General features: G+C 41.4%; 1 protein-coding gene across 1 annotated transcript in view; it reads right to left on the bottom strand.

The window, feature by feature from the left end:
* The window catches only part of CRACD (capping protein inhibiting regulator of actin dynamics), a 35,919-nt gene extending 29,338 nt beyond the window's left edge, over positions 1-6,581 (bottom strand). Inside the window, exon 1 of the mRNA XM_041481862.1 lies at positions 6,382-6,581. The gene's annotated coding sequence lies outside the window, so the exon portion shown is untranslated. The remainder of the gene's footprint in view (positions 1-6,381) is intronic.
* Between the last annotated feature and the right edge of the window lie 17,829 nt (positions 6,582-24,410).

Genomic DNA, 24,410 nt, shown 5'->3' with positions numbered 1-24,410 from the left:
CATAAATGTTCCTCCCACTCAGATATTAAAGAGTCAGAAATAGAAACTGGAAAATAAAGGGAAAGAATGAGTTGTTCTGTTCTTTTATGTTTATAAAGACTGAGTCCAAAAAACCCAGAGTCTCATGACTTTCACTCTTTTAGACTTCCATTAGAAACCAATTCTGTAGTTGTTGAAGATCAAAGTCAACTTTTTAACATAAAGCCATTTTTAAACAATAAAAAATTCAAAAAGCATGCAAAGCAAGAATGAATTTGGTTTAGCCAGGTATTGACCCTTCATATAATCTCTTCAAAGGAAACTGAGAACCACTTCCCAGAATATTGCCTGAGGGAAATGACAAGTGCAGGGATAGGTTGCCTCTACTTGATGTTTTGTTTTAAAAATGAAATCTGATTCAACATTTTGCATCTCCCATGAATGTCTCCAGGGCAGCTAGAGATGAAAAACATAAATTGCATTTTCTAGTCATTCCAGAGATGCATTAATACTGTAATAGAGGAAAACAGATTGTAATTCTGAGATATATTTTTAGTGTCCTCTTTTTCATCTGCTGGATGGAGAGTTTTGGTTCTAACTCACGCCTGGATGGGGAATATTGTTCATGCTGCAACATGATTCTGAGTTAGAGCTATGCTCAGACAGCACATGAATTCATTGCATTAACAAACCCACAAACACGAGCCTCACAGTCTGAACAGACATTTCAACAGGGAATCTTTTCCATGAAGTAAACTTAGAGGTAATTTCTGCATTTATTCTAAATATATATTCACATCACCTTCAGGAACCACTGAATTTCAGGGCACTAACCCTGGGAAAACGGCACAGTCCCCCTGTTATGACCCATCTGAGTCCCACTGATGCCAGCAATGAGTTGTGCAGCCAGGCTCAGAGTAGCCCTGCTCTCTTCAAAGATATCACACAGCATTATCTTAATACAAAGCTCCAGTCTGGTGTCATCAAGGGACCTGGAACCTATGAACTCACCATAATTTTATTTTTCTTAGAAGTAGAGATCAAGCCTAGCTTTAAGCAGCTGATGCATCATGCTAATAATATAACTAAAATTATTATAATTAGGCGCATAAAATTAACCATGGGAAGTATCAAGGCCCTGAGTGCACTAACAAGCTCCAATGTCCCTGATCAGCCTCATCTGGAGCCTCCACCTGCACACACGGTTCCAGGAGTTCTATTTAAGATAACACTTGAGGCTTTGGTCCCTGCCTGAGCCATGCTGGGGAAGTGCTGGTCTGCAGCTCAGACAAAACTGTGCCTGGTCACGGGGACCTTTGATCCAGACCTCAGTTTGCAGACCATTTTCCTGGCTTGCCCTTGGCCCTGCCTTCCCAGCTATGGACCTGCAGCATGACCACGCACCCCTCCTGCTGTGGGATCCCCCTGGTGTCCTGAGGGAGTGGCTCTGCCTTTGCTGCTGCCCGACAAGAAGGTAATTGGGTGGGACTATGCAGTTCTCAACAAACGAACTTTATGTAATTATTCATTAATTGTCTAATCTCAGGAGATGCAAAGAAAAGCATGGCCCTGGTTTACAGTAATTCTGCAAGTGGCTCCTAATGCAGCTTGAGGATGCGAGTAATTCACCAGTTAGCATAAAACTATGCAGATTAGTAAAAGGAACAGGGCTCTCTAAATGGTCCAGCTTCCACATTTGACCTGGCAATCTACTGCATGTGACACTATTTTGTGAAATAGCAGCCTATGTTTACACAAAATTTGCCCTGAAACAAGGCAAAATGTACAGAAAAGGAAGTGAAAAGTCTACATTAGCCTTGGCAGGAATAGGTGTTATATAGAAACTGCATTTAGCTGATAAGGAAGGCAAGGAAGAGGAAATAAGACAGTACATTGCATTACAGGTGACAAATCTGTTTTATCCAGAGCCCAGCCCTAGACCTCACCAGCTGCTGAAAATTACAGTTGCCATGCAGAATCCTGAAAGGAAATGAAGACATGATGATTAGGAGGGGGAGTGCAACAAAAACATCCAAAAGGGAGGCAAGGGAGAGGACAAGTGGGCTGTGAGACAGCCTAACCTTCCATGAGAATACAGCAAGACAGCGTATGGGATAGAAGTGAAAAAGTTCTGGGATTACTGAGGTGAAAATGAAGCTGACAAAATAGTCAGGCAGAGGACAAAAGACCAGTTAAAAAGGAGAAACAGAGCAGCACCTGATATACAATGTCAGCATTTGCAGAAACATGCTCTACTGAAGGGCTCTAAGGATCACATACAAACTACAGGCAGCTTAGCACTCAAGTAACAGCTGGAAAAACAAAAGGCAAGCTAAAGGCATTTACTGCAAATTTCTACTAAGTGATAAAATTGGAACAAGTAATAAAATGTCCCAGATCACACGCCTGAGAAGAAAGCTTCTGGAGCACAAAGACTTCAGGAAGCTCGTAACAGAAGGAAGTAAAGACTTGAGGTGTCAAGAAAAGCTAAGGTCAGCAGAAATCCTGAGTGTGATGTCAGCCTTATGCTCTCTCAAGACACCAGGAACCACTTCAGGAAGGCTTTCCCTACTTCTCTGCTCTGGCACATGCTACTGAGTACACATCAGATATGGCCATTCATAGGGTGGTTGTGGCTCCTATTTCTGCTCTACTCGGCTGCAATATAAATTACAAAAAGGGAGAAACAACTCTAATTTCACCAAAACCTGTAATAGAATTTATTTTCAAAAGCCATGCAAATGGAAAACTGCAGCCATAAGCTTTTCTGTTCTGAAACATCCTCAACACACCTCACAACCCAGAAATAAGAAACTTTTTCCAGGTGTTTGCATGTCAGCTGAAACAAGTAAGGAAAACCCAAGCCTGTTTTTTGTCTAAAATGAAATTTCTTACAATGCCCTATGTTGCTTTGCTCTGCTTGGGCTTGAAGAGATACTTGCTTAAATCAGAGCTCTGATAAGGTGAAGTTCTTTAGTAGAAGGTGGACTACCACAGCAACAAGGCACTTCCACTGGAGTCAAGAAGGCACTCGAAATGAGGCACTTAGAAAGGAAATTAGGACTGGCAGATGCCAATTGCAGAAATACAGTTAATACACCAAAAAAAACAACAACAACAAAAAAAAGATACCCAGTGTATGAAAAATGGATGTATGGATGTGACAGAGAGAAAGTTTCTTGGGAGGTCTTTGAAACTCCAAGTGGGTAGACAGATTGTTTTTTACTGTTGATTTCGATTGCTTCACACAGAACTGCCCAATGCTGCAAGTAAAGGGGTCCTTTTTTGTGGCAGTCACTGTCAAGACACTGAAGTTTGCTCAGAGGCTTTTTCCTGGAAGGTCAATGATGTCACACTTGAGTCCTAAACACCTGACAGGTCTAATTCCAGGTCCTTTGAAATACTGCATTCAGCCTAAGGAGAGGTACTCTACTGTACCCCCAATAAGAGAAATTTAATTCCCCACTGCCTCTGCACATCAAGCCAGAATGACAAACTTCAGCAGGGCACTGCACAAGTACCCTTTCAGGTCTGTCTTCACAATGCTTTCTCAGAAGTTGAGTATTTGCCAACTGTGACAAAAAAGACAAATATAAAGTCTTTTAAGGTGCCAAATCATAGCCTCAGAACAGAAGCTCCTGGAGACTTCAGTGAAGCTCCACAAACTTGTGGCAATTTCTTGTAGTCAGTACTTCTATCTCCCAGCCCTTATGGTTAGGGCAGAAAGATAATGAATACAGTTTTAACTTTGTAAACTCAAGAAGGGCAATATAGAAACGGGAAAAGGAATTCCAGACAAACTGCAGCAGGAAACATCCCACCTGTGTATTGCAAAATAACATAGATGAATAAAGAGGCTGAAGTGTGCATACATCAGGATACTAAGCAAGTTATTTGCATCTGATGAATCCAGGATGTAAGAAAGGATGGACAGGCAGATCTCTCAGGCTGCTTCCAACTCAGCTAGTCAATCTACACCACATGCAGATTACCTAAATTGCTTTGCTCCGGGCACGTCTGCATCAGCCAGTCGGCACAGCCCCCATTAGAGATTCAGGTGTTAGCTGTGAGCAGGCTTGTAAGCCAATACAGCACTAGGTGAAATACTAGCTTAGGTCTTGGAGGCAATACAGATGTCTTTTTTAGCCCACACTCATTCATTTGCTTGTGTCTACCTTCCTGAAGCAGCTTCCTCCCTTAATATATTTTCAAAACAACCATCTCCTCTCCCCAAAACAAAGCTATATGTCTACAGGACACATCTGTAGATAACAAATTCATGTGCAGGCTGAGGAAGAAATATAGCTTATTAAAGGAATGGGAATATCCCAGAGCTTTTACTGCAAAATTGGAACTTTTATTAAGCTTTTTTTACTATATGGATGTTGTACAATCTTAAAGAATTTGAAGCAAATGGTATTACAAAACTTCTCAGGATTTTGCTTATGTAAATATACTACTGGTTATTTGTATTTGCTCTAATCTGTTTCTGTATGAATAGTGGAAAGTATGGCAATGCATTTACTGTTAGATAACTTGTAAACAATGATGTGTATTATTTCAGTTAGCCTACCTCTGCACTCAATTCATAAATGTTTGAAATTACAGGAAAGGCTAAAAAATATAACAGATGGAAGATGTTGAAAACAGACTGGAGTGGCAAAACTAAGCTATCAAAGCAACTGAATGCACTGCACTGAACACTTATGCTTGTTGTAAAATGAGTAATATGGCAAAAACCACCTGTAAACTGAAAATTATCATCAAATCCCACCAATATTTGCACCATGAAAACCGACAGGTAAAACAGAGCTTTGAGTATTTCTAGCTAAAACCTCTGAGGAATCACTGAAAGAAATGGTCCACTTGAGATGAGACATGGCACCCTTCACATTTACCAATCCCCTCTGATTTAAATTGTACAGTCTGATTTTTCCACCAGAAGCTAACTTTTAATGCTTTTGTTAATTAGAAAAATTAATAGGTTTAAAAATGCAAACATTTAACAGTCTCAAACAAGGTCTGCCACACCTTCACGTCACTGCTGAGGAACAGGACAAGTTCCCATATCACTGTTTGTTTCTGGGTGCAGCGCTGCATTTTCAGCTATGCCAAGGGGGAAATGCCTGATAGTGAGATCATGCAGTTGAGTTTGCTTGTGAGGGAAAAGGCACTAAAATCTTAAAACTAAAACCTCCTACAGTGGCCTGGCATTGTGCACTCAAGCAATGCATCACAACAGTGCTCAGTCACACCTCCAGCTACAGCGTGGCTTCGCTCAGTACTGATTTTCTGAAAAAGCCGGGACGAGCAAAAGAGGTGTACAGAACTCCACCACAGAAACCAAAAGGAAACCTGCTACTCAAGGAATTTCACAGAATGGAGTAAAGAACCCAGAGCTAAAAAATCCCCTCCCAAAAAATTTTTAAAATCATGTTTTCATAGACACCATTAGAAATACTGCGCAGGGTGACACTTCTGATACACATTCATTCTCGAGCAGAGGAATTTGGAATAGTTTTTTTACCCTTTCAGAGTTTTTTGTTACACTTCCACATACACTTCCCAGTGCAAACAGTTCCTTTGCTTCCAGAACAGCGGGCTTTGATCAGGACTCAGCTAACCTCTCTGAGATGTGCAGTTGGAAAGTGAAATAGGTGTTACTGACTCTAGCAGTTTGTGCATCTGGTCTTGGGGCTTTGTTGTTATAGGGGTAAGGGGGTTTTTGTTTGGTTTTTTTTTTCGGGTTTGTTTGGTTTGGGATTTTTTTTTCCCTGCTCCTAGTTAGAGATTGCTAACTTTTTTACTCTGTACAGTTTTGTACTGCCACCATCCCCACATAAAATTCTCATGCTGTCCTTCTGTCATCGTCCTCTATCATTGGAATATGATCTGATTTTCAGGTGCCTCTCTCCCCTCTTCTACTCCACATTCAAATTGGTTCAAAATAAAAGCAGTCTGTTTGTTGACCCCAATTACAATGCAAAAATTATTTGGGATAGAGTGAAAAAGGATAACTCCAAGATAGCACCTTACAGGGAAATGTATGCAATAAAGTATCTATAACAGCCAGTTCAAGTTTCTCTCCTCCCAGTTTGAAAAACAGGGGTGCCATTAATACCTCTGCTCCGTGTTAAATCACAGAGCTGGATTCAAATTCATTTCTGCTTCCCCCCGGGATTTCTGATTTGCAGAGCAGCACACGTGCCCCTCAAGCAGCCAGATTTCGAGGTCTAAAGCAGCAGGTGTCACGTTCCGAGGAAGGAGAGGTGCACACGCTGCAGAGCAAGCGATGCACAAATTGCTGCCGCTCGGCGGAGGGAGAAGCCAGGTTTGGCTGCACAGAGCAGGGAAGACGCGGGGCGGTGTGCGCGGCGCTGGCAGCATTCGCGGGGCACTCACCTCAGCCCGCCCGGCTCGTCATCCGAGGAGAAGGCGCCGTTGCAGATGTTGCCGAAGGAGTGGCTGGGCTTCAGTTTGGGCTCCTCGCACTCTGAGGCGGGCTCTCTTTTCTTCCTCTTGCCGAAGAGCTTCTTGAAAGGCTGGAATTTGCCTGCCCTTTTCTTGTCTGCAGACGACAGGAGAGAGCGGCGCGGGGCTGAGGCAGCGCTCGGCCGGCCGCAGGCTCGGGGCAGCCGCGGGGTCAAAGAGCGCGGCCGCCGCCCGGCGCAGCGCGGCGCTCGCCACGGGAATGCCGCGCTGCCATGGGAATGCCGGGCCGCGGCCGGGCCGCCAGCGTCACACCGCCACGGCACAGGCTCCGCGCCCGAGCCTCTGCTCCTGCCCCTGAGCATCGGCAGCCAAGCATTTGCATCGACAGAAAGGATAATTTTGCAAAGCCGGAGCGTAACGTTGCGGTGGTTTTAGGTTTGATATCGCAGTTTTGACCATTTTGCCAATAGACAAACGGTGCTTTGGTCACCTCCCTTTGGAAGGGGCTGGACCCTCTGCCTTGAATTGAAAGCAGTAGAAAACAAACAGCTGTGTTTTAGTTATGTGGCCTCATAACTAGTTATTTACAAGTTATACAAGTCAATTTACAAATGAACAAAGAGAAAAGGATACATTTCTGTTGGTTTGTACTGGGTTACTTCAAAACACATCCAGCTTTGTACCAGCAATGTCAATACATTTCTCTGACTTCTTTTTCCCCCACAAGTAACTGAGGACAGAATTTGGCCAAGCATTTCTTCCTCGCGACACTGAAATTTTGAAAGCTACACCAAAAAAAGCACAACAAAACCACAAAACATGCATGAAGACAGAAACAAGAAATAAAAAAGTTAACCAGGAAAAAAAGTAACCTCTTTTCTTCCACCAATGTCTGGAAAAAATAAAGGCAGCTTCAAACTGCTATCTCCCCATCTATTAAAAAGAACTACCATGACTTTCTTGCTAACTGCTGTCAAGAATGGGTTAATTTCTCAGGGCTGGGATGAATCAGAGAATACATTAAAACATAATAACTGTTAAAGCACTATATTTCTCTTAGGCTTTACCTTAATTTTGCATTAAATCTACTTAAAACAAGGTAGTTGGGTTTTTTCTTTGTTTGGGATTTTTTTTTAAACCCCAGCATTCAGCCTCCTATCATAATCTAATTTGAGAAGCATCGTGTTGTACTGGTGGCAAATATTTTCCTGAGCTAATTACATTCCTGTATGTGCTTTTCTCGCAGGCTGTGTGCACACTGCCTCAGCGTGCTCTACTCTTCCTGGGGGCTGGGGCTCAGCAGAAAGCCCTGATTTGGTTGCAGAGTACATGCATGTAGGAACTTTTGACCAGGAAACCCGGAGTATCTTCTGCAGTTCAATAGCACTCTTTAGTTCCACCTTGGGTTCTACACTCCACTCTGCTATACCTAAGCAGGGTAAAGCCACATCTGGGTAACACACCTTTGTAGTCACTGGAGGAGTACCTGCAGGGTTTTTAGATGGAAAAAATGTGCCCAAGCATATTTTGACCTGGCTACTTCCAGTGGTTTCCAAACTAGCATAGTAGAGAGCCCGAGTTGAACCCAGCGTGGCATCAAACTTCCGCACAGTTCATCTGTCTGCACCTGCTTATGGATGAAGTAAGAAATCTACATTGAAAGTACAAAGTCAAAGACACAAGAGAGAGTAATTCTGCACTTCCTTTACAGATCCACAAGAAGTTCACACAAATATAATTCTTCTTCCTGAGCAGTCAGAATACACAGTTTCTGTGCAAGTTTGTTAAAACACCAGGGTATCCATGCAGCAGCATAAAAATAAAAAGCTGAATTATGAACTTCAAATTCAGGCCCAGCATCAGATCTTTCCAGTCTGGAATCACAGACTCACAATAAGCAGATGAGAAAAACAACAACTGGAACAGCAGTTTTACCAGTGTAGAAGAAAACGGGATATGGAAGATTATCTGTCTCCCAGCCCTGCTTTCCGTAAGCAGAGAAACTCACATCTCCAGCCAGACCAATTGCTTGTTGCCCAATTCTGACTTTAGATATATGTAGAATGTATTTATGTGTAATAGAATATATCCCTGTATTAAATCCTTAAAAGACAGGCAGGCAATCATGCAGAGAAAGAGCGAAATTAGTGCTTTTGGCCACAGCTGCTCTGACCCTTTATGCACTTCAGAAACTGACTGCAAAACACCAAAAATGAAATGGTAGAGCATACAGGACAGAAAGCCTCAGTACCAGACACAAGACTGGGTAGAAGAGCTATTTGTTCAGAGTTCTCACCTCACTTGTTTCCCCAGCTTTCTTCAAAAGGGAAAGCTGCATTATGTCAATTTTGCTGGTTAATGTAATTTACTGTATAGATCAATGAAACTACAGCATTTTTTGGAAAAGGTTCTCACCACGTCATTCATCCACATTACTCTTGTCCCCTCCTCTTTTTAAGATCTTCGTATATAACTGTGAATTGCCTCATTGACTCTAAATCTACAGTACTGATTCACCAACCATGAGTCTAGTGTTGAACAAATGTAACAGGTCAACACAGCTTTCATTTCATCAAAATGGGTGAAAACCAACACACTTATCTGCAGCCAAGATCTGCTTTTCCTCATGTGACATAACATGTCCCTTAGCTGTTTCCTTGCTGCACACCCATCATCACAGCTGTCACATTACTAAGCATGAATTCTTTAAATCAGGCTTTGTGACTCATTCCAAAGCCAAAGAACACCCTGCCCTGCACAGGCTGCACATGCTGTTCTCCATCCTGCCAGGTTTCTAAGGAGGGAATGCCTGACTGCTAAGACAAAGTCTGTTTATGTAAATTTTTCACAAGATCTTATGGAGGAAGATGTGGGATGACATTGCAGGGTGAAATGCTTCCTGTAACAGTAAAACAAGTACAAAAAGTATTCCAAACATCAGCAATGCAGCAGACAATTCTTTGCACAATAGCCTTTTGAGTCTATAATTCTCAAACACAACTCATGCCTTCTGTCCATCTCTACTGCTGAGAGAAAAAAAGTGGGATAGGAAAGGATGAAAGTTGGGACATTCAATGGTGTCAACTTGCAGCAAGGACAATTGCTGGCAGAGCCAGGAAACAAGTCAGCTTACATATGCCATTTGCTTCTCTCCTTAATCACTTCAATGGAATCCTACAGATCCAGCCCCAGGAGACCAGGGGAAATAAGCAATTAAACCTTTTTTCCTGTCTGTTTGACAAGTCTGTCTTGTTCAAATCACTGTAAACAGTTAACAGTAAACCAGTTTTGAATCACAGAATAACATAAGGTGTGAAGGCGACAGATAAACAAGGTTGGATACACCAGCTAGGATAACAGAGCACATATGGTAGGCGCTCCCTTCTCAGATACCAGAAGAGTAGCAGCGCAGATTAGAATAATCTGTAACCTGTCATATAATTTGTCAGATGCACAAAGACATGCAGTGTGTAACTCAGAGCCAGTTAAAGCAGAGAGAATTGGCATCACGTAGTCAGCACATGGTGCCTCCACTCCCGATGACAGAGGGGAGCAGCTTCTCCTCTAGCAGTCTCTCTTTGTGCTCTCCAAGAAGGATGAAGGTGGGTGCAATGGCCTTTATTGCCAGGAAATCAAGCACAGCCTTTGGACTCCAGCTGGCAAAGTCTTATCACCATGCCAGCTGAAAATTCCCCATAAAATAGCTTGTAGTTAAACTGCTCAATTCCATTGGGATTCCCAGGCTGTGCCCCGCTTCAAAAACAGCACAAAATCCTCAACACAAGCACAGGCCAAACAAAGACTTAACTACCATGATTATAGAGGGAAGAGATTTAAACTATTGGAAAAGGAGTGAGCAGTGTATTCCAGACAACAGGCAGGGGTGAGGTTATGACACTGAATGGGATACAAGAGATGTCAATGCCCCTGGAAATATCTGAAAAACAGTTTTCAAGCAAAGCAAACTTAACACGAGAAACAGAAAGACTCACATAATCCAAGAAGAGACACCTAAATATTTAACAGGGTGTTGATTCCTTGCAGCTTTTCCTATTTGCTGCAGTGCTGGAGGCACTCACAGCAGTGTGGATGAGGAAACCTGGGGGGCAGGTCGTCTCTGAGCAGAGCTGACCAAGCACATGCATCAGCTGGTGGGTAGAAAGATGATTGTTGAGGAAGGAAAAAAAAGATAGAAGAGGGATTCATAGTGTTGATTTGAATTTTCAGTTATTATGACCAAGATTTTTCAAGCCCCATTTTTGAACTGGGATTTGTAAAGATTTCACAGGTTTTTTTTGCTCATTGTATGAAATGCAGCACCTCTCTATGACACTTCTCATAGCATGAGATATTGCACAGGAGCTGTCTCCAAAATTATGCGTTTTTTGTTAGTGAATTTAATGGCTATAAAATATGGTGTAATAAACCAGTTTATGAGAATATGAATTATTTAATTGAATAGATATTTCTATAATGAATTATGGGAATGGAAATCCATATAGATGTAGCATTAAGAACTGTGTGGCAGAGAGGACAAGTGGGTCCTCTCTATTGGCTGCAGGCACAATACAGCAGCCAAGCTGGGAAAGAAGAATAAAAGGTATTGTTAAGAGGGTAAGTTGACTGACATTTCTCATTGCATCTCTACAACAGAAGAAGGCTGCTATGGTACACATTGCCTATTAAAAAAAAAACTATTAAACACACTATTTAAAAAAATACCTCAATTTCAAGCTAATGCTTTGCTTATTAATGCTCTTTTTTAAAATAACTCAGATGTATCCAGTACAATAAGCACTGCCCTGTTGAGCCTTGGGTTGGCCAGGCATCTGCAGAAAGTTCTTTGCTTCTCAGGTCCCCACCAAAAAAGCTGCCTTCTCTCCCCTTGCCCAGTCTGTTCTAATAGCATAGAGCTTCTCTGGACAAACTAGGATTGGCACTTGCTTCCAGCTTTCCCACCCACTCCACATCTCAGTGCATCCATTTCTGTGAGATGCCAGAGATGCTCGTTTTTGCTGATAAATTTTCAGCACTCCCTGGAGAAGTGTTTCCACTCCTCCAGAAAAGGAGAATAAATTGTTTGGGATCAAGGAGGAAGAAAGCAGGCTTTGCTCTGCTTAACCATGTTCCCATATTTTAAAAATAGGTGTGAGCTCCTGTACCTGTGGTAGCACATCTGATTTCACAGTGAAAATTGATTTCTGGACATTTTCTGCCTTCATGACCTGCCCTCAATCCCTTGCCCTCTCTTCCATAGGTAGCTGGGGTTGATAGGTGAACACGGCCCAGATACACAAAGCAGGCACAAACACAAAAGAACCCAAGGAAACATTTAAAAGAACACAGGGAATAAAGACAGACGTTAAAAAAAAAAAAAAAAAAAAAAAAAAAAAAAAAAAAAAAAAAAAAAAAAAAAAAAAAAAAAAAGCTGATGCTCAGATTCAATAACGTAACTTCCCAGAAATGGGTTCACCTCTGTGAGACATTTAGTGATAGCACATAACAGTCATAAAGCTGACAGTGTGCAATATCCCATGCTGACAGAGATAATATCACCTGACATAACATCAATACCTGAGAAACATTAAATGAAAGCAAGATTGAGAGATATCAAAGGCTTCAAATAGGTGTAGCCACAATGGTCTAATGAAACACCTAGGCAAAGCAAAGGAAAAATAGTGGGCCATTGCTTGCCTGTTTTTCCAAGAGTATCAGGTGATCTTACAAGAGATACTATTTCTTGCAAACCTTGTCCTAGAGAGGATGGGGTATTCTTGGATTACCTGATATAAACTAGTAATACTACCTAAAGTATCCATAACACAGCAAGAACGAATCTTACCTTCCAGAAACATCTATTTTCCCTTGCCATCTGCAGAAGCAAAAACATTTCCACAAAAACCAGCCCTTTTTTTGGTTTTTCTTCCTCCCAAAAAACATATTTTCCACAGAAACCATATGTAGCTGAGACAGTCACCTGTTATGAGACACTTATGAATCATCATAATAGAGTCTATTAATGTTCAAGCAGCATATAACATGCTTTATCATCCAGAGCAAGGAAAGAGCTCTTTCAACACTTCTCTTGATACAACAAGGAAATACCTCTTGAAGGGAAAAAGACTTAATCTCCACTGCATGAGCCTTGGCACAGTGCTCTTTAAAAGCAACAAAGAAATATGAATGAAGAGGAGGAGTAAATAAAATTTTCAAAATGTTTAGATGACAAAGATTTCTTCTTAAGAAGAAGAACTAGAGCTAAGTAAATATCCACTTCATCAGTCTCATTTTCTATGGCAAAAGTCTCCTTTCATTTCTAAGCTCCTGTTCTCTTTTCCCCACCTTTTAATCAAAGTCTTCACAACCAGTCTTTGTATTTCTGTGCCTTCTATTTTCATCAAGCATCACAATGATTGGTCCTAGAGGTCAGAAAGCCTCATTCATTCAACCCTTTGTTTTAACACTGACATTCTGCCTTCTAAATCCATCCCACTGCCATCCTTGTGCAGCACCTTTGGGACAGAGAAGACACTGCCCTCCAAAAAACACAACCAGACTCGGAGCAGATAGCTCACTTTGGGAACGTGTGAAGTAGGCTGGGGATAGCAAAGACTCCCATCAGGGAAGACAGCATGAGAAAATTAGTATAAACTTCAGGAGCAAACCCTAGTGTGGCCCAGGAGTTCCCTTCTTCCAGGGGAAAGCTCCATTTACAGGCTACACAGTGAGTTGCCAGAGGGTGTAAAAAAAAAAGTTGGAATTCACATCTGAGGACAGTAAGAATGGACATTTGAGAAAGGGTTAGGTAAATGCAATAGATGTTCCCAAGATGCTGGGCTGCATTGCAGAACATACCTGATAAGATAAAACCTGCTTATTATAGCTCTGGGCACAGTGGTGCATGTGAGACTCTTAGAAAGGAAGAGACCGCAATAGCTTCTGATTCACCAACAAAATATTACATAACAGAAGGGAGAAAGCTTTGTTTTACCAGTGCAAGGCTTACTAACTCAAGCTATTAATTATGGGACACCTTTTTTGGTGTGCTGGGTTTTATCTAAGGTTTCCAGAGCTAATTTGAGCACTTGATGTCAATGCAATAAAGAGATGTTTGAGCATAATTTTTTTCTCAGAGAAAAAAAAAAAGGTAAAACACGGAATTCCCTCAGCAGGTTAATTTCTTATGTGGGAAAACTCCTGACTGAAAGAAGTCCTGGCCATGCTGCATGTGAGAAGACAAACCTCCCTAAGGCAAAGCTACCTCTCTGAGGCCCCATGTCAGAGCAGTCCAAAGTCCAAGGAGTGCCACGTGCACTGCACAAACAGCTCCCACTGCCCCTCCCCAGCTGCCAGAGGTCATTTATACCTCCTCAAGGCTGGCACAGGCTGACAGACCAGGATCCTACACTCAAATCACAATTTACAAGATCATTCTTGCAAGGGATTGTGTTATAGGAACAGTTTTTTATGCTTCTCCCCAGCTCTAAATAAATCCTGTATTGCACTGGTCAACATTTTTATATCCACACCACCTCCAGTTTTCCACTGGTGAGAAGAGGAGAATTTCACCATCACAGAAACTACCACAGAAAATGTTGTTTTCATAATGTTTTCATAAAGAGAGCATAGACCAAACCTCTTCAGTGGTAAGGCAGAAATGCTACCAGCATGCTGCTGAGTTCTATCAATAAGAAAAAACAGAGAAGTATCCTGACCTAGAAGGATAGTCAGAGTGCTATGCCAGAAAATCTGGATGGCTGGAGGAGTGGGATAACTGGGCTGGAAATGAGCTGAAGTATTATGTACAAACTCCTTCCTTTAGGGTCCATTGCTGAGATGTCCCAGATCAGCTAGAAATGGGTGAGAAGACAGATGTGACCACTGCAGCTGATCACAGGATAATTGTAAGCCAGCACTGTGGTGCTGCTGCAAAAGATAAATGTCCTCCTTTGGATAGGGCTCCGGGAGTGGCAGGGATTACTGCCCAAGCAGGGGGCTGGAGAGCCCACTGACTAATAAACCACTAGGGGCTAATAAATCAAGGCTGTAAGAAAGCAGGTGCATCCAATATATTTTAGATTGGGATTTGGATTTTTTCCTTTTTTTTAAAGGGGAACAATAAACAAATACATTACTGAGTCATTATAGCACAAAACAAATTCTCTTGTAAATGTCACATAAAGACAATATTATTGGATGCAAATTTCATGTCATAGTGCAAAACCAGATGCATTATTTCTGCTTTTAATGCCTAACACAAAATGAGACCAGTACAGACATACATACTCAGAGTGATTTTTTTCACTTTTACACAGTTTTAGTGTAATATATTTTACAAAGAAAAACATATATTAATTTTAAATTTGCAATTCAGATTAACTGCTAGAATATTTTAAATAAGTCAGATTAAATGGAGAGACTAAAATTTTCATTTTTATGAATTTACTTACTCCTCAGTCATAAGAGATGTTAGTGGGTTTTCTTGAAACTATCAATGTACCTTTTGAGTTACAAAAAGGAAGGGAAGTTAGGGAAGGTCAAGGATGAAGTAAAAATACATTTTAAAAATTTCCAACGTAGCTCTACATGTAGCTCTAAATGAAGGGGAGGGAGATGGGGAGAAGGGGAAACCCCAACAATTACTTTATGCCTGTGTGTTTTCTTCCAAAGTTCTGAGAATTACAAAGTGATATGGAAAACACAGGAGCAAAAGGGGTCTTATTCTAAGCAAATTATTAACTACTTCAGCAGACAAATTAATTTAATAAGTCCTTCATTAAATTTTATAAGGGTAGAGCTGAACAGAAGGAATAAATCCACATCCCCTCCTTAGATTTAAAGAACTAAAATTTCAGGATCATCTCTAATTTTTGCAATGCATCGCAAGACCCCCTTATTTGAGCTACCTGAAAGCCAAGCTAAATCTGTCCTCAGGTTGAGTGTGTCTAAAAAAACTAAAACAACTTGTGCTGATCCCTGATTTCACAGAATTAAATCATGTTGTTGTGGTTTGCAGCTGCAGAGCAAAATAAAGAAAATAAACAATACCTTGAGAAAAGAGTTGTATAAACCATAGCAATCACAAATTCTCCAGTAAGCTTTGATAAAAAGCAAAGGCCAAAATCAATGTTTGCATGGTGAAAACCAGAGCAAAGAGAAGCATGGAGCTGGGAACAGTTCTGTTTTGTTGAGTGCTTGAGATTTTTTTAAATTCTGAAGGAAGCCAAGCCTCAGCTTCCTTATTCTGCTGGGCAACGTAGACAGAAGGAATCATTCCCCAGACTAGCATATCCCCAAAATATTACAGGAAATCACTTCAGTCAGCAGCACAGGGGCTGAAGAACCTGCTCTGGGCTCCACACCAAGTCCTGGAAGCACTGTGCTCTCACCTGGAGCCATCTCTGCCCCTGGAGCTGTGCAAAGCTGTGGCAGAAGGACACCTTTGGCTCCTCCCTGCTGCTCCTGTGCCTTCCTGCTGCACGCTTCCCTTTCCCAACCACCCTGCCCGGCTCACTTGCTCCTTCTGACAAGCAAATCCTCTGATATTGACACAAATTGTGGCCAGATTAAGATTTGGGACATCTGTCTTGAGTCTGGGAAATTGCCTATTTAACAAATGTCTGGATTTTCATTGTCTGAGCAGCTTTCACTGCATACACAGTTCCAAACTATCATCCCCCTCAAGGAAGAGCAGAAGAACACTGAGACATTCTCCATGTTGTTCAGGGACAAAGTTTGCCTACTGGGCATGTCAGCCAGCTTCTTGCACATAGCCTGCAACTCCTCCTGTCCCTCTCTCGTCCCCAGCATCACAGCCTCACCTTGGCATGGCCCAGAGAACACCCCAGTGCTGCACTGCCACCTCTCCTGCTGGCACTCCCTTATTCCAGCCTGCACTGGGGCACCCTTTTGAGCACCAGGGCAAGATGGCCATTTCCAGTTTTTTTAGAAATTGCTGGGTTTTGTAACATAGACCACTATCAGCTGAAGGATATAATTAGTGTTTTAATATTGACTGCAATGCTATCAAAAAAGCTCTACCTGAGCCAACACTTAACCAACACTGTTACCAGCAATCTCATAAACAAGATTTTGAGCAGTTAAACAGACCATGGAGCCATCAGTATTAGTCACTAATTATACTAGCATTGCACGCACCTAACCTAGCTGCTCCTTATCCATCGCCTGTTCCCATACAGTGAGCCGGCAACAGGCTGAGGCACAAAGGCAAATCTCAAACAACTTTTACACAGAAAGCGCAAATTGAAGACAGTACCAGGAGCATGTACCTGCTTTTCCACATCCACACTGCAGCCCTCAGCCTGGGTTGTCTTCACCACCCAGGCCAAGCACAGACAAAAGATGCAAGTAAAACGTTTTTGTCATAGAAAGAGGACTGGAAATCTTCAGGTTGAAGTTCTGGCAACTTTCTCAAACACTAGGTCTGCTTTAGAAAACGACCTTATAATTTACTCAATTCCTCGTCTTGTCATCAGTGTACCAAAATACACAGAATAATAAGATTGAGGTGATTGGTTTGCCTTTGCTTTCCAGAATTAAAACTAGAGGAATGAGACATCACATGAAGCACTTACTGACTGGAAAACAGAGAAATCTGATTAAATTTTACCTTTTAGACCTACCTATAAATATCTAAGAGATAAAAAGTCTTGAATAGTTTTTTCTGATATTTGCAAAACTTAGAATATTCACTTCATAGAACACTCAGATGTACTTTGCCATCACAGTTATTTGGCTAACACTGAGTATAATAATATATAACACTAATAAGTAGAAGCAGTGTCATTTCAAATGTTAACCAAGTAAGATTTCTACTCCAAATAGAAATATCAAGAAACAGTTCTTTATAAATTCTGTAACATCAAAATAGAAAAAATCCGTCATACTACTGTGATGCTAAATGAAATCTCCCTCACTGTCCTATTTTATGAGGCTAGAATTTACTCATGAAGAAGCAAAATTAAAAAGGAGAAGAGAAGCAGCCATAAAGAGATGACACTCAAACATTTATAAACCATCTAAAATTATTCAAATCCAAAATGGCCTTTGCACAAAAGCACAACTCTCTCTATTCCCGAACTAAGACAACCAGATATTTCCTTTTAAAACATCTTGCTTTTAGGTAATAAGAGCAAAGGGAAGAAACTATTTCCTATTTTCATGCCATTTTGGTTCCAGGTGAGGATTTGCCAGACCAGGATGTGACTGATCACACTAATCACACATTGTCTCACTGTGCTGAGAATACAAAGCATTATCCTCATTATAGTGGTGAAATACATCAAATTTAGCTACACAAGGTGAACATGATTAAACTTCACTGAGAAAGGAGACAGCACTTTCTCTGAAACATCACTTACCCACATTGGAATTTATTTACCATTTACTACGTGCCAGAACAAAGAACAGAGGGGACTCAGGTGGCCAGGCAAATCACAAGGTCCCATGTGCTAGTGAGGATGGTTAAACAGAACTATAGCCAAGGGAATTTAATGCATTGTAGATTGCACGATATGACACCAGGATGGGCTCTCAAGTGAAAACTATTCAAGTATGCAGTTTGCAAGCCTTGGAAAGACACTGGGAGTGCAGGATGTGTCTGCCATTCTCTGAGGGGCTGCAGCAGCTGTGACAGCCCCAGGGACCAGCCAATGCTATGTCTCATGATGCAACATCACTCCAGAAAATGCTGCTTGTAGACGCTGTCTTTTGGCAGACCAAATACCTTCCAGCTGCTCCACTCCAGTGGCAAGACCAAGGAACAGAAATTCTGTCCTGGATCTGACTAGTGCCAGGGTCTGTCTGTCTGGCATGGATGGAAGCTGGGGTCCATGTCTGCAGCTCTGAATATTTGTTTCCTAGCTGCTGAAGCAAATTTTGGATCCCTGTGAGCAGCTTGTTACAGCACTGGGTGCCCTGACTGTCCAGTTAAGGAAAGTCCACAATCAGAGTCAGAGGAGGCCCATGTTGACCAAACTGCATTTATCTCTCCTCCTTAACTGCTTCTCTGGCATCACACACTTCTTTACACCCTGTATAAACTCCCTTCCACCTGATACCCCTGCTCTACTCATGAAACTCAAGGTCCAAGAGCACTCACTGTAAAAAATATCAGAGAGCAGATTTGGGAAAGGGCTGGGGCCAGAGGTGAACACTTACTGAGTTTTAACCCTTTTTACTTGCTTTGTATCCACTCTTAACTTACTGGACTACAAGCACTCAGTAGCTGAGTCAGTTTTCCCATCTCTGTAAAGCATCACTGAGAGTTACAGTAACACATGCATGTTTGAAAAGAATTCTAATGGTACAAATATAATAAACAAGATGAAATATTTTAAATTCAATCGGTTTCCATTATGTGACCAAATATCCTCAAGAGATGCCCACATCTCTCCCTGTGACATATTTTGACACTGAGATAATGCAAAGCATCTCAAAGTAAATCCAAGTTCTACTTTTTGAAACCTTGCTCACATGAATGTCTCTGAAAGATTTGTCAAATATGAGTATGGAAAGAACCATAGCTGTTGTTTTTTCCTGTAGGCTTAAAGAGGAGAAGTAACACATCTAAAAGTCCTGGGTAAAGAGAACATTCATTCCAGTGCTCTGTGTTGGCCCTCTGTTAGATCCCCAGATCCTAATACCAGGTTTTCTACTGCGTTTTCAGAAAAATCCTGATGCTCTAAATGACTATGCTAATCTTGATCATCCTTTTAAAGAGCAGACTGAAGCCCAAAAGCCATATGTGCAGTAACACCTACCCAGGACAGTCAGAGGAAAGAACCATTTAATTTAGATATATGAAATGACAGAGCTGTCAACAATAGGAGGGTAACTTTACACAGTGTACAAGTTAAGCTTAGGCTTCTCCCACCCCTTCACCCCTCTTTTTGACTTTTTCAGACTGAGTCCTACATATTATACAGAAGAAAGAAAAATGCCAGTTGCAGGGCAGGAGTGCATTGTAGTGCCAATGCAGAATATCATCTCCTTCAGGATTTTCCACCAGAGGATATGTCTCAATTGCAAGAAAAAGCACATTCCCTCCTTTTCTTATTCCTGTTCTTACATTATAGATTGTTTGAAGACAAACCCTAAATTAACAACCACACCACATCAGGAAAAAATAGGACACTCTCCAAATATTCTGGGTTTTAGTTGGGCTTGATTTATCAGGTATGTCTCTATCTGATGTTAGAGGGATGACATATATTTTACAGGATATGGATTGTTCATACTGTGTTTGCAGAAAACATTACTCTGAACAAATACAATTTGTTCTGCTTTGGTCACAGTTAATACTACACATATCTGCTCTCTGGCTGATGAACTTGCACAAACAGTTTGAGTTTAGTGTTTCAGACCGTAAACTGAAAATTAGCTAATGACAACTGATCTGCTGCATCACTTGAGAAATCACTGGTTTATTGATGTTCAAACAAATGCTGAATTAAAATTAGTGCAGAAACTTACATGTACGTAAAATTTATCATGTACTTGCATACACTAGATCACTGATGTATTTGGAAAAAAAACTTCTGGAAGAATGCATATCTGCCATTGTATACATATTTATATGTATTCATTAACAGGAGGGCAGCTTCTTCTTATTTTTAATGTGCCACTTCAGAAATCACAGTCAAATGTGTGACTAAAAAATGTTAAAATATCTGTACTTGAGTTTGGTAAACAGATTCCTGTAAGACATCACTCACATTGTATCCTAAATCTTCACTAATGGTAAGGCAATCCAGACAGTATCTGGATAGCCACTTAATCAAACAGGAGAGAATAAGAGAGCAGTGAGATTTCGCAGAATCACAGAATCATTTAGGTGGGAGAGGACCTTTGAGATCGTCAAGTCTAGCCTATGGCTTAACACCACCTTGTCAACTAGACCATGGCACTAAGTGCTGCATTCAGTCTTTTCCTTGACAACTCCATGGATGTTGACTCCACCACCTCCCTAAACAGCCCATTCTAATCCCCAATCAACCCTTCTGTGAAGAACTTCTTCCTAATGTCCAGGATAAACCTCCCCTGGTATAGCTTAAGACTGTCCTCTTGTCCTGTCACTGGTTGCCTGGGAGAAGAGCCCCACCTCCACTACTTTGCAGTAAACACCTACTTGAATGGCTTTCAAAAATGTGGTAATACTTTTATGAAGTTCTTCTAAAAGCAGAGAGAAGTGTTTTCACCAGTTTTATTTAAATAAAATATTCTGAACAAAGTGCAAGGGGATAGAAGGTGAAATGGGCTATCTACCTGTATCTGCTCCTCCTCGAGGTGCCTTGGGGATCTCTACATCCATGCAAGTGATCGCCAGCTGCAGACCTTGCCAGCTGGCCAGTGTTTCAGCCTGGCAGTACTTAAGGCAGTCCACTGCTGCATGGACACCACATGCACTGCACATCACTGTAAAGGAGTCCAAAATCCCCTTAACCAAAGGATTTGAAATTAGCTGGGACCAAGAAAGGGGGAAGAAAGCATGGCTGTTAAAATGTGTGCAAGGTGCCAGGAAGTATCAGAAGGTACAGCATTCTGTGTGGCTTCCTTGTAATAGCAAATGTTTACTTAAACTGTCTGCCACAAAACTTCCCATAGAAAAGTCCTCAGAGCCCCCAAGAAACAAACTCTCTGAAAGACATCACCCTTTGCAGCCGTGCTGGAAACACAGCGCTTACAGCACAGCAGGATCCCGAGCAGCAGCTCTGAAGCCCTCTGTCCTGGGGAACACACACAGAGGCATCACCAGCAGTGCTTGATCTCTACCAGAACCAACCTAAACTGAGGGGGGAAGGAGGCTTACTTTTCTTTGTTTTTTACTGAAAACAGGGGTTTTTTCCCAAGGTCCACAGCGGGGAGAAACAAGATGGCTGTAAGCTTCTCAAGGTGTTCATGGGCAAGGGCACAGCCCCCAAGGCAGCCTAGCCAAACCAGGACTTTGCTCTCCTCTGCTGGAGTGGGCTCCATGCCATAGCTTGTGAGTGCTGAGGACCTGACCTCTCTGGGAACAGCTGTGTGTCCCTGCCCTGCCCTTCTGGACCATGCCACCAGACTGGTAAGGTTTGCCTGTACCTGTTCTGCAGGATACCCCAAGCACCCTCTGCAGTGTCAGCCTCTTATTATCCTCAGCACCCGAGTCATCAGCTGGGGCAAGGGCAGCCACAGAGCAGCTGGTCATCCCTGCTTTGGGCTGTGTTGTGAAATGGGACAGGCACTCTGCTCCACAGGATAAAGAGGACGCCTCATTTAGGGAAACAACATTCCAGAATAAGAATTAAATGTAGTCTGTAATGGGAGAAGAACATGAAGAGATTGCATCTTTGAAGTAAGACAACAAGATTTTAATCTCACTATCTAGTAAGAAACCAGTAAACAAGAGGACAAAAGTCAGCTGGGTTGAGATATCTAATTAGTTCATGAAGCATTTTACTGGAAGTATAATTTTACAAGTATAGCAAAGCAAGAGCTACTAATTAGTTGAAACTCATTAAGTGTAAGTTGTTTAGTAATTTAGGAAAAATGAATGCAGACATGGTAAGTTTGCTACAGACAAGAATTCCACATAGCTGAGTGTCACATTTCCAACAGCAGCCAGCCTGCTCAAGCAGCAGAGGAGTAATTTGCAATTCAGTCCTGACCCATGGGGACAGGCAGGCAGACAATGCATTCCAGCTTTTCTGAAAGAAACATTAAAGGACAAAAATAATGAATGCCTTCATTACAAACGACCAGGTGAGACAATTAGTGTCTGTCTCCACCCATTAGCTATTAAAACTTCATGTTCCATCTATAGCAAGTATTATTATCCTAAGTAGAGAGATTTTGGATACATAAATCAGCTGTGTTCACATTCTCATCTTCCAGATTTCTGCTAATACTTATGCAGGAGTAAGGTAAGTCATACTTACCTCTTTATAAGATGTATCCTTCTTAGGGAAACAGAAACAAACAAACATCCCAGGTAAGATATTACCAACAAGATTTTAATTGCATAATATTTTCAAAACTTGCTCTTTACCCAGGGTAAGTTTGTTGAGCAGAAGGGAGTTCAGAAACCATTGCACATACTAGGATAGAAAAGAGACTTAAAGACAAAATAAAGCCGTAGCAGGGAAGCAGGTTCTGTGAACAAGACCACCAAAGCGTGCAGAAATGTCATCACTCACTTCAGCTGTAATGCTGGCAAACTGTAGATATTCTCTACCTTTCTGCTTTTAATCCCATCCATGAAACACAAGTACCCTCAGAGAAAACATATGTAATTTAGCTAATCCTTTTCCAATTACACAAGGCAGTGATTATAGGCAAAGGTTTCCTAGAACAGCAGCTTTCAGAGAAGTGTCTCAAGGACACTGAATCAGAATCATCCCCTGCAACTGTCTGCCAGGGCTTTTTAAGCCTCTGTGGTGGTACTCTACAGAGATCCACCACAAACCCAGTATGGGGTAAGACAGCAGTGCACCATTTTATTTGGTGGTAACTGTAAAGCAAATAATTCCCTATAAAAGCAGGCACCAAATTCTGGGAAAGTCTGGATCTGAAATTTGCAGCTCAGTTATGGCTTAACTAATAATAGCTAACACAAGTGTAAAAGCCACTTGGACCTGAAATTTGCAGCTCAGTTATGTCTGCTCAGTTATGGCTTAACTAATAATAGCTAACACAAGTGTAAAAGCCACATGAGAAACAGAGTTTCCTTCCCACAGTCCACTGGTGAAGCTGCCTACAAAAAGAAAACTAAAAAAGTCTGAAAACTTCACAAAAGTAAATTCTTTTCTTTGCACTGAATGGACACACTGTACTCCCACTCCTTTACAAAGGAAGTTAAGAGCTTCTTTGTGTCAAGCCTACTCTCTTTTTCTCAACAAAATAGAAATGAAAGAACCATGTGAATTATTAACAGATGACAACAGAGAGCTAGCCAGGTATTTCAAACACTTGTGTCTCTTCTTCCTACATGAATTCCTGAACAGTACATGCAAAGTAAGTCTTATTACTACTTCCATCATTTAAATCGTTAATTGGAGCTGATTAAATAAACTGCTGAGAAGTAAAGGCTTTTTTACATTCCTTTCTTTCTCCTTTCTTTCCCTGGGAGAGCATTCGACCTGACTGTCGGCGACAGGGGGGCTTCCTGCCTTGCTCTGAAGGGCACTTGGTGATCAAGTGAGAGTCTTTTCCCCCCTTAATGCCTTTTCAGTACCACAAGCTCATGCAGAACACCATGCAGGCCGGTGGAAACACAGACACCATTTACTTCTGAACTGGAATAGATATATAATGGGGAAATCTGAAAACAGACTAAAGCTTTAGTCATATTACAGTGTTAACCATGTAAAAGCATGTCATGTCACAGTAAAAGCAAGTCTTGTTTATTATAAACACTTTGGATGGCCCCTTGTCCCCAAACTCCCCCCTCCCCAACCCCCCCAAACAAACAGGACACCACTACATGAATCCAACACAACTGCTTGACAGCATGCTTGCTATTTACACAGAAGTACAAACTTTACACTGCTTCAGTCCATTCACATTTGACTCAAATAAGTTCTGAATTTGTTGAAGAATCCCTGCAAATCCAATGCAAAAATTAAAAATGGAATTAAGTCAGTATCAGAGCAACTGAAAGATATTTGAGAACTGACATAGGAAAACCCATCAAAATTAAAACTACAGTAGCAAGCTTTAAAATAACAAACTTTCTGAAAACTTTGAAAAATAATACAGATGACCATAAAAAAGCATGTGTTTTTCTATTTGCTTAAAAATTTAAATCCATAAATTCTAAACTTTCTTCAGTTAAAAGGACCATTTCAAAAGGCGTGGTAAAGCACAGCATCTGACATGACACAAATGGAGGAGTAAAGTTTCCCACAGTGGAGCAGAAACCCCCGGGTGATGCCTCAGGGCAAAAACATTAACCAGAATAACCTCTCTGGTTTGAATTTGACTGTGCTTCACACGTACACTGT

Source organism: Pyrgilauda ruficollis, unplaced genomic scaffold, assembly GCF_017590135.1.
Source record: "Pyrgilauda ruficollis isolate IOZ18807 unplaced genomic scaffold, ASM1759013v1 scaffold1, whole genome shotgun sequence".
In the NCBI taxonomy this organism is placed as follows: Eukaryota; Metazoa; Chordata; class Aves; order Passeriformes; family Passeridae; genus Pyrgilauda; species Pyrgilauda ruficollis.
Note: the sequence above shows the minus strand (reverse complement) of the source record. Positions and strands in the feature narration are given on the sequence as shown.